At 53.4% G+C, this 15,847-nt stretch overlaps 1 protein-coding gene across 2 annotated transcripts in view; it reads right to left on the bottom strand.

Moving 5' to 3' along the window:
- Positions 1–7,892, bottom strand: part of slc7a4 (solute carrier family 7 member 4) — a 62,575-nt gene extending 54,683 nt beyond the window's left edge. For both annotated transcript variants that reach the window (XM_038812870.1, XM_038812929.1), the window contains exon 1: positions 7,802–7,892. The gene's annotated coding sequence lies outside the window, so the exon portion shown is untranslated. The remainder of the gene's footprint in view (positions 1–7,801) is intronic.
- Positions 7,893–15,847: the final 7,955 nt, after the last annotated feature.

Genomic DNA, 15,847 nt, shown 5'->3' on the forward strand with positions numbered 1-15,847 from the left:
CCCCCCCCACCACCCCTCACCACTCCCACACCACCCTCACCACCCCATCACCACCCCCACACCATCCCTCACCACCCCCTCACCACCCCCACACTACCCCCTCACCACCCCCACACCACCCCCTCACCACCCCACACCCCCCCCCAACCACCCCCTCACACCCCATCAACACCCCCACAACCACCCCACCGCCCCCCCTCACCACCCCCATTACCACCCCCTCACCACCCCCTCACCACTAATCACACCACCCACACACCACCCCCTCACCACCTAATCACCACCCACACACCACCCCCACACACCCCTCACCACCCCCACACCACCCCCTCACCACCTCATCACCACCCCTCACCACTTCACCACCCACACAACCCGCACACCACCCCCTCACCACTAATCACACCCAACACACCCCCACCACCCCTCACCACCCCCACACCACCCACACACCCCTCCCACCCCCCACCTCCCACCCACCCCTCCCATCACCACCCCCCTCACCACCCCCTCACCAACCCCTCACCACCCTCAAACCACCCGCTCACCACCCCCACCACCCCCACACCACCCCTCACCACCCCTCACCACCCACTCACCACCCTCACCACCCCCACACCACCCCCTCACTACTCCCACACCACCCCCTCACCACCCCCTCACCGCCCACTCACCACCCCCCTCACCACCCCCACACCACCCCCATCACCACCCCCACACCACCCCCACACCACCCCTCACCCCCACACCACCCCTCACTGCCCCACACCACCCCCTCACCTCCCCACACACCCCCATCACCGCCCCCACACCACCCCACACCACCCCCTCACCACTCCCACACCACCCCCATCACCGCCCCCTCACCACCACCTCACCACCCCATCACCACCCCCACACCACCCCCCTCACCACCTCATCACCACCCCCCACACCACCCCCATCACCACCCCCACACCACTTCCACACCACCCCCTCACCACCTCATCACCACCCATCACCACCCCCACACCACCCCTCACCCCATCACCACCCCCACACCACCCCCTCACCACCTCATCACCACCCCCACACCACCCCCACACCACCTCATCACCACCCCATCACCACCCCCTCACCACCTCATCACCACCCCCTCACCACCCCATCACCACCCCCTCACCACCTCATCACCACCCCCTCACCACCCCATCACCACCCCCTCACCACCTCATCACCACCCCCTCACCACCTCATCACCACCCCATCACCACCCCCTCACCACCTCATCACCACCCCATCACCACCCCATCACCACCCCTCACCTCCACACCACTTCCACACCACCCCCTCACCACCTCATCACCACCTCATCACCACCCCCACACCACCTCCACACCACCCCCATCACCACCCCCACACCACTTCCACACCACCCCCTCACCACCTCATCACCACCCCATCACCATCCCATCACCACCCCCTCACCCCCACACCACCCCCACACACCCCAACTCATGTGTCATGTCTTGTAGGATCACCTGGCGATGAGGCGAGCCCTTCTGTTGTCTCCAGCCCCGACCCTAACCCCAGCGGCGACTATGCAGCGGACAGCAGCGAGAGCCCAAACCGCAGTCCGGAATACCCGGAGCAGCAGCGAGAGCCCAAACCGCAGTCCGGAATACCCCGGAGCAGCAGCCCGCGGATGACACTGTCTTCCCGTCGCAGCTGTTTCCAACACCTCTTTATTATATATCTTTATTAGTGTCACGAGTAGGCTCACATTAACACTGCACTGAAGTTACTGTGTAAATCCCCTCGTCGCCACATTCCGGCGTCTGTTCAGGTACACGGAGGGAGAATTCAGAATGTCCAATTCACCTAACAAGCATGTTTGTCGGGACTTGTGGGAGGAAACCGGAGCACCCGGAGGAAACCCACACAGACTGTAGCCACCTGGGTTGGCCACTTCCTCACACAAAATGGAAGAACGCAAAGATTGCAGGGTAAAATGGACATTGACAAAGAAACAAGCAGTCTGCAGAATCCCCTGTATTCGAGCTGCCACAGAAACCCGACAGAATTGTAACTAACGAGCTGCGCATATTAATGAAGCGATTCACGGTGATTCCCAGGCACAATGGACACAACAGTTAAACATTCTATGGGAGGTCAGACATTCCGGCGCCAGTGGAGTCTAAGACAAAAGACACCAATAAGGTGGAAGGAACCGCCCGGTGATCGAGGAACGGCCCCGTTATTGGGGAAATTCAAATCAATCGATTGGGAAGAGACCCAATCGATTGCAGGTGTATAGAGGGTCCGCCCTGAAGGATGTGACGCCCCTGGGACCTATAAAAGTCAGGTCCCCGGACTGATTCATTCTTCTTGACCAGCCGGCCCTCCCAGCAGAACATCTTAGAAGCTCTCGAAGAACCTTGAGAAGGAGAGGCCTAGCCAACAGCAGCCACCATCAAGTAAGTGTCATACAACGCACGCTACGAGAGTAGACACTCCTGACCCCTTTAGTCCACACCAACTGGAAGCCTGCGGATCCAGGACAAAGCAAGAGGCCATTGTTCCCTGATCCGGCAGTTCCCTTATTGCAGATAAGTATTGGCCTGTTAGTGGTAGGATTAGCCTAGTCTTGTAGTTTTATATGCATAATTAGTAGATAAGTGTATTATAATAAACGTGTCTTGTTTGAACTTACTAACTGGTGTATTGAGTTATTGGTTTGAGCTTACACTTGTGGCGGTATCTTAACAGTACCTGGCGACTCTAGAGCTAAGCAATAAAACAGAGCCAAATTGAGTGTAAAGCACACTCACCCAGAACAAGCAAAAAGTCACGGGAAGAACGTGCAGACTCCGCACAGACAGTGAACCAGCGGGGAATGGAACCTGGGACCCTGAAACTGTGATGCACTAGTGCTAACCACTGTGCTAACGTGCCACCCTCCACCATCTCAGTATTAGTGAAGAGGCTCCTGGGGCACTATCTGGTGCTCACCTCACATGCGCTGCCTTACATCAGGTGGAGGTAGGAACCCCTGAGGGGGCAGACAGTCGTAGGGTGGACCATTCCCAGGACTAGCATCCGTCCAGCCGGGCTCATGGGCAACGCAGTCCCATTGATAGTGGAGATGCTGTCACAGAGCCAGGGACTACATGAGGGGTTGTCAGCAACCATTCAGCACCTACAGGTACAGTTGGAGGAGTCTAACCGCCTGTAGGGGCAGGACGCGGTGCTGGACATGCGTGCCACCCAGGCCAACACAACATGGATGGCGTCGGCGGGGGAGGCCTTGGGGGTGAAGGTATCGGCCATGGGTCAGGATGTCCAAGGCCTGGGGCACTCTGTGCGGGCGGTGGCCGAGGCCCAGGACAGGGCTGCCCTCTCACAGGCAGCCATGTACCAGGGCCACCTGGACATTGCAGCGGCGCTCCAGAACTCAGCCCAATCACAGCAGGTCAGGGCTGAGGGCATGGGCAGCATTGCCCGGGCACAGGCCTACCTGAGCCAGTCACAGAGGGAGGTGGCACAGTCACTGGGTGGTGTGGCACATTCCGAGGGGGAGATGACCCACCCCCTGTTCTGCATGGCCATGATCATTGAGACCCTAGTCGATAGGGGAGGTGGCCTCCAGGACTGGCCGTGCCAGGTGGTGGGGGAGACTCAGGGGTTAGCTCTGCTTGCAACCCCATCCCAAGGAGTAGCCCGAGGGCCTTTGGGCACCACGAGGGAGGAGCGGGTGATGGGGCCCGTGCCGGTGACTCCCGCAGGGGAGGTGCCGGGACACCACAGCGCCTCAGACACTACACCACGCCCCCACCCCCGTCCTCCCACCTGGTCCTGATGGGCAGCGGGCAGGCCAGGCTGGCACCACGCCACCAGAGACACCCGTGCGACGGCCTGCCCCACCCCGGTTGCTCCAGGGGACGCCAACAGAGGGGATCTAGGTCACAGAGTGGAAAATACAGCAGGCCGTCTCTACTCCTGCTGTACCGCCTGGGAATCCATCTGGATGCGGCATCAGGGTCCGTAAGGCAGGAAAGGTAGTTGGCACTGGTGCAACACACAGGAAAGAGAAAGGGGCGAGGGCACAAACCTGCACAAAAATGTTCACTGATTCACAAATTCACCTGTTCACAGCGTTTCCTGCCTCGGTCCTCTGTCAGAAGGGTGTGAGGGATGGACTGGCTGCGGGGGGGATGCTGGGGGGGGGGGGCAGGGGAGGATATGGGACGACATTGGTGGTGGGCTCGGGCCAGGGACACCAGTTCAGTCATCGTTCACAGTCCCAGTACTCCGCCCCATCCCTATCCACCCCAAACCCCCCCAGCGGTATGATGGCACCGTGCGCTCGAATGGCCGACTCGAATGTAGGAATCACCCAGGTGGATGGTGGAAAGTGCTACTGTGGGCAGGAGTCAGACATTGGCAGACGATGCGGAGCACGAGAGCTCATCGCAGGGCAGGTTGTCATCCTCCCCCATCCCATGGACCAGGCCTGCTACTACTGCCAACCCAGGGCCAACACCCCGTAGTGAGGCAGGTTGGAATCACGAAGGGGGTTGCCAAACCCCCCACGAGGCGATTAGAGCATCTTGTGTGCGCCGGTCCAGGCGCACATGAGGCCCCCTGTGACTGCCCGGGTCCCATATCCTGCCCATCCTCGCCCTCCTGCACATCTCCCTCGTCGGACGAGGCTTGGCAATCATCCTCCTCCTACAGCACGTCGCCCCCCCCCCTGCTGCGTCGTGGTGTTGAGGAGGCAGCAGACCACCACAATGTGGGAGACCTCTTAGTGTTACACTGGAACCGCTTCTTCAGGTTGCCGAAGCACCGCTCGATCAGAGCCCTGGTTGCTGCTTGGCCGTCATTGCAGCGGTTCTCCGCCTCCTTCTGTGACCTCCGGATAGGCGTCATCAGCCACGACTGTAACGGATAACCCCCGTCGCCCAAGAGCCAACTCCTCACCCGGGGGAGCACCTCAAAGGTGTCAGGAACCGTGAGTGTGCCAGTGTGCACATTACCCAGGTATCTGGCGCAGAGGTGCATGGTGTGCAGAGGTGCATGGTGTGCAGAGGTGCATGGTGTGCAGAGGTGCATGGTGTGCAGAGGTGCATGGTGTGCAGAGGTGCATGGTGTGCAGCTGCACATTCATCAGTGGAACCCCTTTCGGTTTGTGACAAGCGGCCTATCATAGGCCGGTGGTCGTGGGGCGACATGCATCCCGTCAATCACTTCCTGGGCCAGGGGAATCCCGGCAATGACAGCAAACCCTGCTGCCCGGGCATCTTGGTGGGCTCGGTCCAATTTGCATTTGATATATTGTGCTGACCGGGCATACAGGGCGTCGCCGTGACACCGAGGTCTGTGAGATCCCAGACAGGACCCCACCCGGTGTCTGGAGGAACCCCGTAGGGTAAAGGTTCAGGGCGACCATTACCTTGACAGCCACCAGGAGTGGTTCCAGGTACGCCATGATCCGGCAGATATGCCATACAGTCCCCCTGCACAGCCGGAGTCTTCGACAGCATGCCCAGTCCATCAGGTCCTCGAATGACAGGCGCTGCCGGTACACACGAGGCCTCATGTAGCTCCTCCTTCCCACCTCCTCCTCGACCTTTTGGGTGGCTGGCTCTCCATTCTCACCAGCTGCCACCTGTTCCTCTGGGGCACTGCCGCTCCAGAGTCCCCCTCGAGCAGCTGATGCTCGTACAGCCTCCCAGGGCTGTGGCAGCCAGGATAAAGGCCACCATTCCTGGTTGGATTCTGATGGCCATTATCTGCAGGGAGCGAAAGGCAGGCATTTTAGAATGGTGCCTACCCCCATGTCTAACCAGGTCCACTGGGCTACATATTGTCCTGGCCTGCATTGCAACCCCTGCCCCCGCATGTACCCCTCCCTCTTCCCCATCTCCAAGTCCACAGCATGCTGTTCCCTCTGGCACTCTGCCCGCATCCCTAACCCCATTTGTGCCCGGCACTTTGGGGACCTCTAAGCCACGGCACCCATCCCTGCTGACAGGGGTACTGGTGGTTGGCACTACCCATGCCAGCAGTCGCTCTGCAGGCCCCGCATGGTGCACTCCTGTAAGGACTACCATGGGCATTGGCCTTGGGTTGGCCACATGCTGCCCTCTCGATGGGTAGTGCCTGGTTTTGGGGGGGGGGGGGGTGGGTTGGTGGGGAGGGAGTTGGAGCGCGGGGATGGTGGGGCCTGGAATGTGGCGGTGGTGGGGTCGAGTGCAGTGGTGGTGGGGTGAAGGGTGAGGGGTGGAGTGTCGGGGTGGTGGGGTGGGGGCACCCATACGGCCGGTGCCACTCTGCGCAACCACAGGCCACGGTGGGCGGTGAGTGGGTTGCACAGCAGGATGGCTGCCTTGCAGGCTGCAGCAATGGCGGTCCATGCCTGGATGCCCCAGTCCCAGCGGAGGTCACCCCGACCCCATGGTCCATTCCCTGGTCACCCCCCCGCCCCCATTACTCGCTGCTGTCACCCCAGGCCTGCCACCTCCCCACGATCCCACCCCCCATAGTGACAGTACTGGAAGCCACAGTCACACCTCTGCATGTCCTGCCTCCTCTCTCTCCCTCAGCAGCCAGGGCACCTGTTTCTGGATTTTTAAAACCATAAGTGAAGCCTGCCATCGGTAATTCCTCCTGGCATTAGCCGAGCATTGCAGAGGTCCCAGAGAATACCGGGTCCGGCCCGCCAATGATATGCCAATGGCGTTTATTGTGCGTGCAGGGTAGAGCGCATCGACACCACCGTTAAGGCACCGGAGCATGGCATTCTGATGGCGGTCCGGCGCCGGCCCTGATGTTGTCCTCACGGTCGATTCCCGGCCTAACCCGATTCCGGTGTCGGCGGACCGAGAATCCCGCCCACCGTGGGCTATGTTCCAAATAAAAACTTTTAGGTTGTCCTCCCCTCCAAAACAAAACTTTTTTTTGGAGGTGGGAGGCGGGACCAGCTGGAAGAGAGAAATGTATTTTTAAATCATGTAATATCCTTCCCAATGCAAACTCTGATAGTTCATATTTGGTGGAGTCATAACAAACATGCCATGTGTACACGTCGATGGGGAGGGGGGGGGGGGGGGGAATGGGACCAGAGTAACTGATACAGGCTTCACACAATTGCACAAGTAGATTAATGCCACGGAGATGGAATAAGTGTACGATGTAAAGACTGCCACGCACAGTAATATGAATCCATAATGGATACATTTGCAGGGATCCGGCTCGATGCTTTGTAACCCAGTGCCAGACACTGTATCAATTTCAATGTCCCAGCCATACACCGCGAGCAACTTCATCTCCCATTACTCGCTGGTTTTTGCCTCGACTGGCTGTCGGAAGGAGAAAAAGAAATAACAGATGTCCTTATTATTCCCGTCTCGGCCAAACAAATAATTTAAAGGCAGCCTTGGGGGCCGGAGTGAGGGCACACAGGACAGCACCAAAAAAAAAACATCCTGCTCTCTGAATGAAGATATAGATTTGAAACTGCACCTTTTGTGTCCAGTCTGTCACAGTTTTCAGGGTTAATTCCTAAAACAAAATAACAAAAATATGCGGGGGGGGGGGGGGGGACACACACCAGCTCCGCCTTTTCGTTAAAAGATGATGAGAGGTTCAAAGGGGTGGGTGGTGACTCACATCCACCCCAGTCCCCGGGAACGGGGGGGGGGGGGGGGGGCAATGAAATTGACACAGGGAGACAGGGTCCAGTTGAGACACACACACACAGGTGCTGAGACTGGGGGGGGGGGGGGGGCGGATTTGGGGAGATAAAGCAAGGTTTCACCTGATTTCCTGGCATTTTTCACCGTCCTCCTCTTCTCACCTCTCTCTCGCTCTCTCTGTCTCTGAGCAGACTGACGTCAGGCAGCTCTCAGAGTGGCAGGTGGAGAGAAGGACTGTGTGTGTGTGTGAGAGAACAGGGAGGGAGGGAGGGATGGATGGAGAGAAGGTGATGGAGAGCAGCGATAGGACGGAGAAAGTGGAGCAGGAGCAGGAAAATGGGTGGGGGGGGGGAATGACAATGGAGGGTGGGGGTGGATGGGAACGAACCAAGGACAAAGGTTTGGAGGTCAACATTGCAGCAGGTGGGCAGCACGGTGGCGCAGTGGGTTGCCTCACGGCGCCGAGGACCCAGGTTCGATCCCGGCTCTGGGTCACTGTCCGTGTGGAGCTTGCACATTGTCCCCGTGTTTGCGTGGTTTTCGCCCCCACAACCCAAAAGATGTGCAGGTTTGGTGGATTGGCCATGTTAAATTGCCCTGCTAATTGGAAAAAAAATAATTGGGCATTCTAAATTTTAAAAGAACATTGCAGCAGGGAATGCATCCGGCACCCAGGGGAGCCTTGGAGATTCCGACAGGACTTTGGGAGGAAGAATGGAGGCAGAGACTATTTTCTAAAAGGTGGAAAATCTTCAGAAAGCTGAAACCCAACGGCACTTAGGAGCCCTAGTTTGGGATTCTCTTGAGGTTAACATGCAGGTTCAGTTGGCAGTTAGGAAGGTGATGGAACCATCAATTCACGAGACATGTGCTTTAAGATATAAACAGTGGTTTTAATCTACTTACTACAAAGCCAGCCTGTTACCCGTTGAACTCTCGATGAACTGCAGGCTGGCTCTGGACACGGTTATTTATACAGCAGTCAAGGGAGAGGAGTCGTGGGCGGAGCCAAAGGTGGAGCCCTGTACAAACTCCTGAGCATTCCCAGAGCTACTCCCCCTAGTGGTCGGATAACGCTACTGCGCTTACAATGGTATTGGTAAATACAGCGTGAATTACTATGTTACATTCACCACAGAAGGCAAATGCAATGTTAGCGTTCAATTTGAGAGGGCTACACTACAAGAGCAGGGAGGTACTGCTGAGGCTCTGGTCAGACCCCATTTTGAATATTTGCAAGCAGTTTTGGGCCCCGTACCTAAGGAAGGATGTGCTGGCCTTGGAAGGGGTCCAGAGGAGCTTCACATGAATGATTCCGGGAATGAAGGGCTTGTCATATGAAGAGAACAATGGATATTTGGTCAGTGAGAGGGAAGGACCATTTTGTCTGACATGAAGAACTCATTTGAGACAGGTCATTTGGGTGAAGGAACACAGTGGGTCCTCACCTCTGTGGCGCAGACTGCTCATTGTCAGTGACTGCTCCCTCCTCAACCAACCTTGCGACTTCTAGGGCCCCATCCTCTTAGGGGTGAGCACTCGAATCTATGGTACTCCGTCCCCCCCCTGTCTTGGCCCATTCCTGCTGATTATGGGCTACCTTATTCCGCGGGGTCAAAGAGAAGGCATTGTGATGTGCACGCTTGATGGGTCAGGGGGTTCTATAGCAGGCAGCATGTGTGCAGTGCACCTGGACATGACGGGGTTGTGACGTGGGTGCCATTGGATTCTAACAACAGCAGTTTAGCACAGGGCTAAATCGCTGGCTTTGAAAGCAGACCAAGGCAGTTCAATTCACGTACCAGCCTCCCTGAACAGGTGCCGGAATGTGGCGACTAGGGGCTTTTCACAGTAACTTAATTTGAAGCCTACTTGTGACAATAAGCGATTTTCATTCATTTCATGAGCAGCAGGCACAAAAGTGGGGAGGGTGCGAGGTGCCAGCCACTGATTTGGTTTCGTTCCGACATTATAAAGCCATCTTCCTGGCCACGCTGCCCATACTGATGGCCTACGCCACTGTCTCCCAGGCAGCATTGCTGATCCTGCTGCTGGTCCTCCGAGCTCCTTCGCAAAACAGGATGTCTTGTCTCACGTCAACGGCGTCGAGAATCCTAGCCGTGTCGGCATCCCCAAAGCGAGGAGCATGTCTGTGAACTGCCGTGCTTGTGTACTGAGTGAGTGGTGAGGGAGTGTTTGAAAGCAGCTCCCCCTTGTTAGCGGTGAGACGCTGAGGCACGAGTCTGGCGAATGTGACGCCGAAACAGCCAGTAATGACGAGAAACCCGTGGGGATTTTTTTCCGGCAATAAGTGCCATTGAATACGGGCCGCCACCCCACCAACGCAGCTGGTGAGAAACACCCCGAACAACGGTGTCCACAATCACACCTCAAAATTTTCCTGATAATTCATGCCCATTGCCTCTCTTTCTCTATCTACAAATGGTGAGTATTTTCAGATCTCCCGCATCTGCAGTATTTTGCTTGAGTAAAAGTTTAGAATTGGGAAAAGGCCAATTATACTGATTCTCAACTACAGGCAGTGGGGCAGCACGGTGGCGCAGCATGGTGGGGCAGCACGGTGGCGCAGCATGGTGGCGCAGTGGGTTAGCCCTGTTGCCTCATGACGCCGAGGTCCCAGGTTCGATCCCGGCTCTGGGTCACTGTCCGTGTGAAGTTTGCACATTCTCCCCGTGTTTGCGTGGGTTTCGCCCCCACAACACAAAGATGTGCAGGCTAGGTGGATTGGCCACGCTAAATTGCCCCTTAATTGGAAAAAATGAATTGGGTACTCTAAATTTATTTTTTTTAAACTACAGGCAGTGGGGAGGTTGTGGCGTAATGGTATTGTCGCTGGATTGAAAATCTAGAGACCCAGGTTTGAATCCCACTATGGCAGATTGGGAAATTTTAATTTAATAAAAGATATCTGGGATTAAAAGTCTAATGATGACCATGAAACCATTGTCGTTTGATGTAAAAACCCTAATGTCCTTTAGGGAAGGAAATCTGTTGTCCTTACCTGGTCTGGCCCAGGTGTGGCTCGAGACCCACAGCAATGTGGTTGACTATTAAATGTCCTCAGGGATGGCCAAGGGCAATAAATGTTGGCCCAGCCAGTGAAGCCCACCTCCTATAAGCAATTTTTAAAAAAAACATGCAAAATACACATTGATAGCACTCAGCTCTATCTCAACATCCCCACCTTTCTTTATTCCCTCTGCTGCCTATCCAGCATCCAATAATGGAACAGCAAGAATTTCTTTCAGCTGAATACTGGGAAGACTGGGTCCACAAACTCCATTCTCCGGCCACCCTTTCCATTGCTACTCCCTCTACTGGTTAACCCAGACGTTGGCGTTGTATTGGACTCATGGACATCTGACCACATATTTTGCTCCATTAGCAGGATTGCCTACTTTCATTTTAAATTCCATAACACCCCACTCCAACCCTGGCTCAGGACCTCTGCTACCCATCATCCTCACCAATGCTTTTTCTCACCTCCAGGTTGGACTATGAAATGCCCTCCAGGACAGCCTCTCATCCACTTTATAAAAATGCGTGCTCAACCAAAACTCTCCCACCTCCTATCTTACTAAGACTTTCACTGATCACTAGAAAGCTCGCTGCTCACCGTTCAACAAAGCCTCAAAATTAAAATCCTCAACTTTGTTTGGAATACACCCCAAAGCCTTGCCCCCTTCCCAGCTCTGCAATCTCTTCCAGTCCTACATCCAAGATCTCTGCACTCCCCAAATCTGACATCTTGCACATCCTTCATTTTGATCACTCCACACGAGAAAGCTCTGGGAGTGTCTCGCTCTAAGCCTCTCCACCGCTCTACCTCTCTCACCTCCTTTAAGATGCTCTATAAGACCTCCCTCTTTGAATAAGCTGTCATCGCTCCTGATATGTTCTACTGCAGCTTGGTTTCGGAGCTTATCAATACCCTATTTGACGGTGGTTTTAAGTGCATGTTGTTGTTGTCTCATTGCTTCCATTCTGGGCTGCCAACATTGTGGCATGTCAGAACTATAAACTGCATCATTAACAGGGTATTTGCGACAGGGCATTGCCAACCCTAAATGGTTGCAATAGGGCCAATTGGAAATTACAGCGCAAATCAACCTATTTCTTGACACTCAATGAATGTCACTGGTTGGTGACCACCCACCTTTGTGAGACTAATAGTGCAGCTTGTAGCAATTTCCACTTGACTGTAAATATTCCATGCCACTACTTGCCAACTTTACCACATAGATATTGAACTTGCCGTTATTGTTCTGGCAAAATGTTTGTTCTGAATTGAACAGCCACAGTAAACTGACCCTAATGTCTACTAACCTGTTTAAAACTAGTGATTCGAAACAAACCTGTTGGACTTTAGCTGGTGTTGTATGACGTCTTACTGTGCCCACCCCAGTCCAAAGCCGGCATCTCCATATCCTGATTAAAATTCAAATTGAGTCGCACACCACAAACAGGTTCAACAGGGTAAGTTGGTGTTGTCTGTAAAAATCTCAGGCATCAGTTTATTGTTCAAACGTCTTTCCTGGGTGTCCTTATTTGCGAGATAAACAAAGGGCAGAGATTCACAATTCAACCCAAGTTTATTTTCAAAAACAATAAAAGTTATCCCAGTCTGGGTCGTCGCAGGGCCCACATCTGTGAAGGTGGGTCCTGCACGCGTCTTCCGTCTTCCTCTGGTCTGCCCCTGAGTCTTCTCCACTACCTCTGCATCATGTCTTTGCTGGGGTCTCTGGGTGTCCTGTTCATATCCCCTGCTTCGTGTCCTTCTAGAAGTTTCTCTGGCCCTCAGCCAATCAGGTCTCATGGCCGGGGTCGCAACATCCATTAGAATTGCCGATCGCGATTCCCGCAGGACCCCAGGAACCCCCCCCCCCCCCCCCTCCCAGTGAAATCTGGGTACCAGAAAATCTGGGCAATCCACAGCAATCTATTTGAGTGTATTTGAGTTTGGCTGTTTGACTTCCTATCAGGCCTGCTGTGGGTCTGACTGTGGTTTTAATTTAAAGTGTCCAGTTCTTAACTTAGAGTGCCCAATTCTTAATTTACAGTGCCCAATTCTGAATCGGGCCTAAAATTCAGGTCATTGGCCATTCTACCACAGTCCCTCCTCTTGATCCAGTGAGTGTCAGCGAACCGGATCACACAATTCTAACCAAGTTCCTGGATGGGCAAGTACCAGAATCTCATGCAAACAATCCTACTTCCTAACCCAACATACATACATTATAAATAGAATACAAAATTAGGCTGTTATCAAAATAAATTGTAGGAAATACAAATAAATATAGAACAGATAAATACAAAAACAAACTTGTGGAGGCGATAAATACAATAAAAACTTTTGGAGGCGAGTCTCTTTAATATACTCCTTGGTCACGGTATCGGATCACGATTTCCATTTCCAGGCGCTGCATTAGTTCCTTTTTCCAGCGGACGAGATTTATCTTGAGGATGGTTAAATAGAGATAAAACAGAGATAAAGAGGAATTTCTTCAGCCAGAGGGTGGTGAATCTGTGGAACTCTTTGCCGCAGAAGGCTCTGGAGGCCAAATCACTGAGTGTCTTTAAGACAGATAGATAGGTCCTTGATTAATAAGGGGATCAGGGGTTACGGGGAAATGGCAGAATGGGGATGAGAAAAATATCAGCCATGATTGAATGGCGGAGTAGACTCGATGGGCCGAGTGGCCTGACTCTGTTTCTATGTGTTATGGTCTGATGAATGGGATGCCTATATGGGCAGGTGTGACAGGAGGCATTGGGTGTATTTGCATATTGCAGCCCTAATCCCAGTAATCCTCCCACCAGGAAGTGACTCTGATTTTATTAATGTCCCTTCAGATTTCCTGTTTGGTGCGCTACTTTGACGAGGGTCTTGTGTGCTGTGGCCATTTGTGTCCCAGTTTGTTGTAATTCTGCTGACAGAATCGTTATACCAGTGTCATTTTTTTCAAAGTACTCTCCCAGAATCTGCCTGGGTTTCTGGCAAGTGTTCCTCTCACCTGTGTATATCTACTAATTCAATAAAACCTATCCTAGAGGGTACGTGAGGCCCATACAGAAAGTGGTCGCACATTGACGTCCCATACTGGTATCATTTTAGCGAAGTCGAAGAAGCGGCACGGTGGTGCAGTGGTTATCACTGTTGCCTACAGAATTGAGGACCCAGGTTCAATCCCAGCCCTGGGTCACTATCCGGCTTGTTTGCACATTCTCCCCATGTCCACGTGGGTCTCACCCCCACAACCCAAAAGAAACAGCCAAGCGCGCATATCTTTGGTCAGGTGAGGACAGCACCACCCTTGCCTGTGACAATTGGGTCCTCTAAATTTATAAAAAGGAAAAGAAAAAAAAACATTTTAGCGAGGTCATGACACAATGTTCTGCCTCTCCCTATATGCTACTCGGGTGACATCACTTGCCAGATTCCAAATTTCCAGGGTACAATTTAAATCTGTACTTATCCTGAATCCACACAGGGCATGCTCATTCAAATAGACCGGCTAAGGACACAACTGCCCTGCCCGTATGCTCACATTTGGCCAGACGTGTATGAGCCTTCCCTCTTTCTCAACCACGTAAGGCAGGGTTCCATCATCTCCCATCCATATTCCCTCTTCTTTGACTCCTGGGGCTGGTTTAGCACAGGGCTAGACCTGCTTTGAAAGCAGACCAAGGCAGGCCAGCAGCACGGTTCAATTCCCGTAACAGCCTCCCCGAACAGGTGCCGGAATGTGGCGACTAGGGGCTTTTCACAGTAACTTCATTTGAAGCCCACTTGTGGCAAGAAGCGATTTTCATTTCATTTCATTTTCTGCTTAAAAGACGCTCAACCCGACTTTACTGTTCAAAATTACAGGGATCCTGAACACCATCCCCAGGGTTCCTCTACAGCTATTGTTAAAGCCTTGGTCAGTTTTGGCAATTGGCAACCAGTAATATTGGGGTGTCTTTTTCCCCTGGGAAGGTGTTCAATTTGTTCATCGCTGATCCAGGATGGAATCCTCTCCCTGCTACCTGGTTGAGGTTTTCCCTCCGCTGCTCAACCGCCCGTCAGTAGATACTGCACAGGATTCGGTTGTGGCCAGACATCATCCTTCACCCACCCTTTGACAATCTGATTAATAGTTTGGGCATGACCTTCCAGCACAGCCTTGTTCCCAGTGCAATCTCCCTCGGCCTCCTGCCCAGTCTTCTCATTTAAACTTTCCAAGGTCTGTTTAGCTTGTCAGGTCCAGATGAGCCAAATCAAGTTTCCCAAATGTGGATATCCCTGCACAGTTGCTAAGTCGTTCGGGATTTCCCTCCTCTTGTGCCCCTTCGACTTGGGTCTACTCTCGCCCTCATCTGTTCTTGAGTCTTTCTGCCCAATAGCCTACATGTCAAGTGGTAGCATAGTCTCCTGAGTGGAGAAGGGCAGCACTCTCTAGCTGTGCCTTGGCTAGGTCCACCACTACAGGGACAGTTTGCAGTCGGTATTGTCTACTACATTCTCTGTGAGGCAGTAGTGCTGATCACTATGCTGCCCTGTATCCACCACGTACAAGGCACAAATCAGGAATGTGATGGCATATTCCCCATTTGCCTAGTGCTCTGGTTTTGTCCCACAGTCCAAAGGTTAGGCGGATTCGCTGTGCTAAATTCATCCTTAGTGTCCAAAGGTTAGGTGAGGTTGTGGGGGAGTGGGCTTAGGTGAGGTACTCTTTCAGAGGGTTGGTGCAGACTCGATTGGCAGAATGGCCTACTTCTGCACTGTGGGGGTTTTATTATTTTATGATAGGCACGGGGAGTCAAAATATGAGTTATTTGCTACAGAATTCCTGGCCTCCAATGAGCTTTGGTAACCACAGTATTTACATTGGTCCAGTTCCGTTTCTGGTCAATGGCAACCCCAGAATGTTGATAGTGGGGGATTTGGTGATGGTAATGCTATTGAATGGTAACGGGAAGTGGTTATATTCTCTCATTCCTGGCACTTGTTTGGCATGAATGCTGTTCATCAGCCAAGCCTGAATGATGTCCAACTCTTGCAGCATAAGAACACGTAATAAATGTATAGGTTTATGCCTCATTGCTCAGCTGTTTAACCAGTGTGGCATAATGGCCAATGGCCTGAATTTTAGGTCAATGCAGAA

This window comes from Scyliorhinus canicula, chromosome 1 (assembly GCF_902713615.1).
Source record: "Scyliorhinus canicula chromosome 1, sScyCan1.1, whole genome shotgun sequence".
Classification (NCBI taxonomy): Eukaryota; Metazoa; Chordata; class Chondrichthyes; order Carcharhiniformes; family Scyliorhinidae; genus Scyliorhinus; species Scyliorhinus canicula.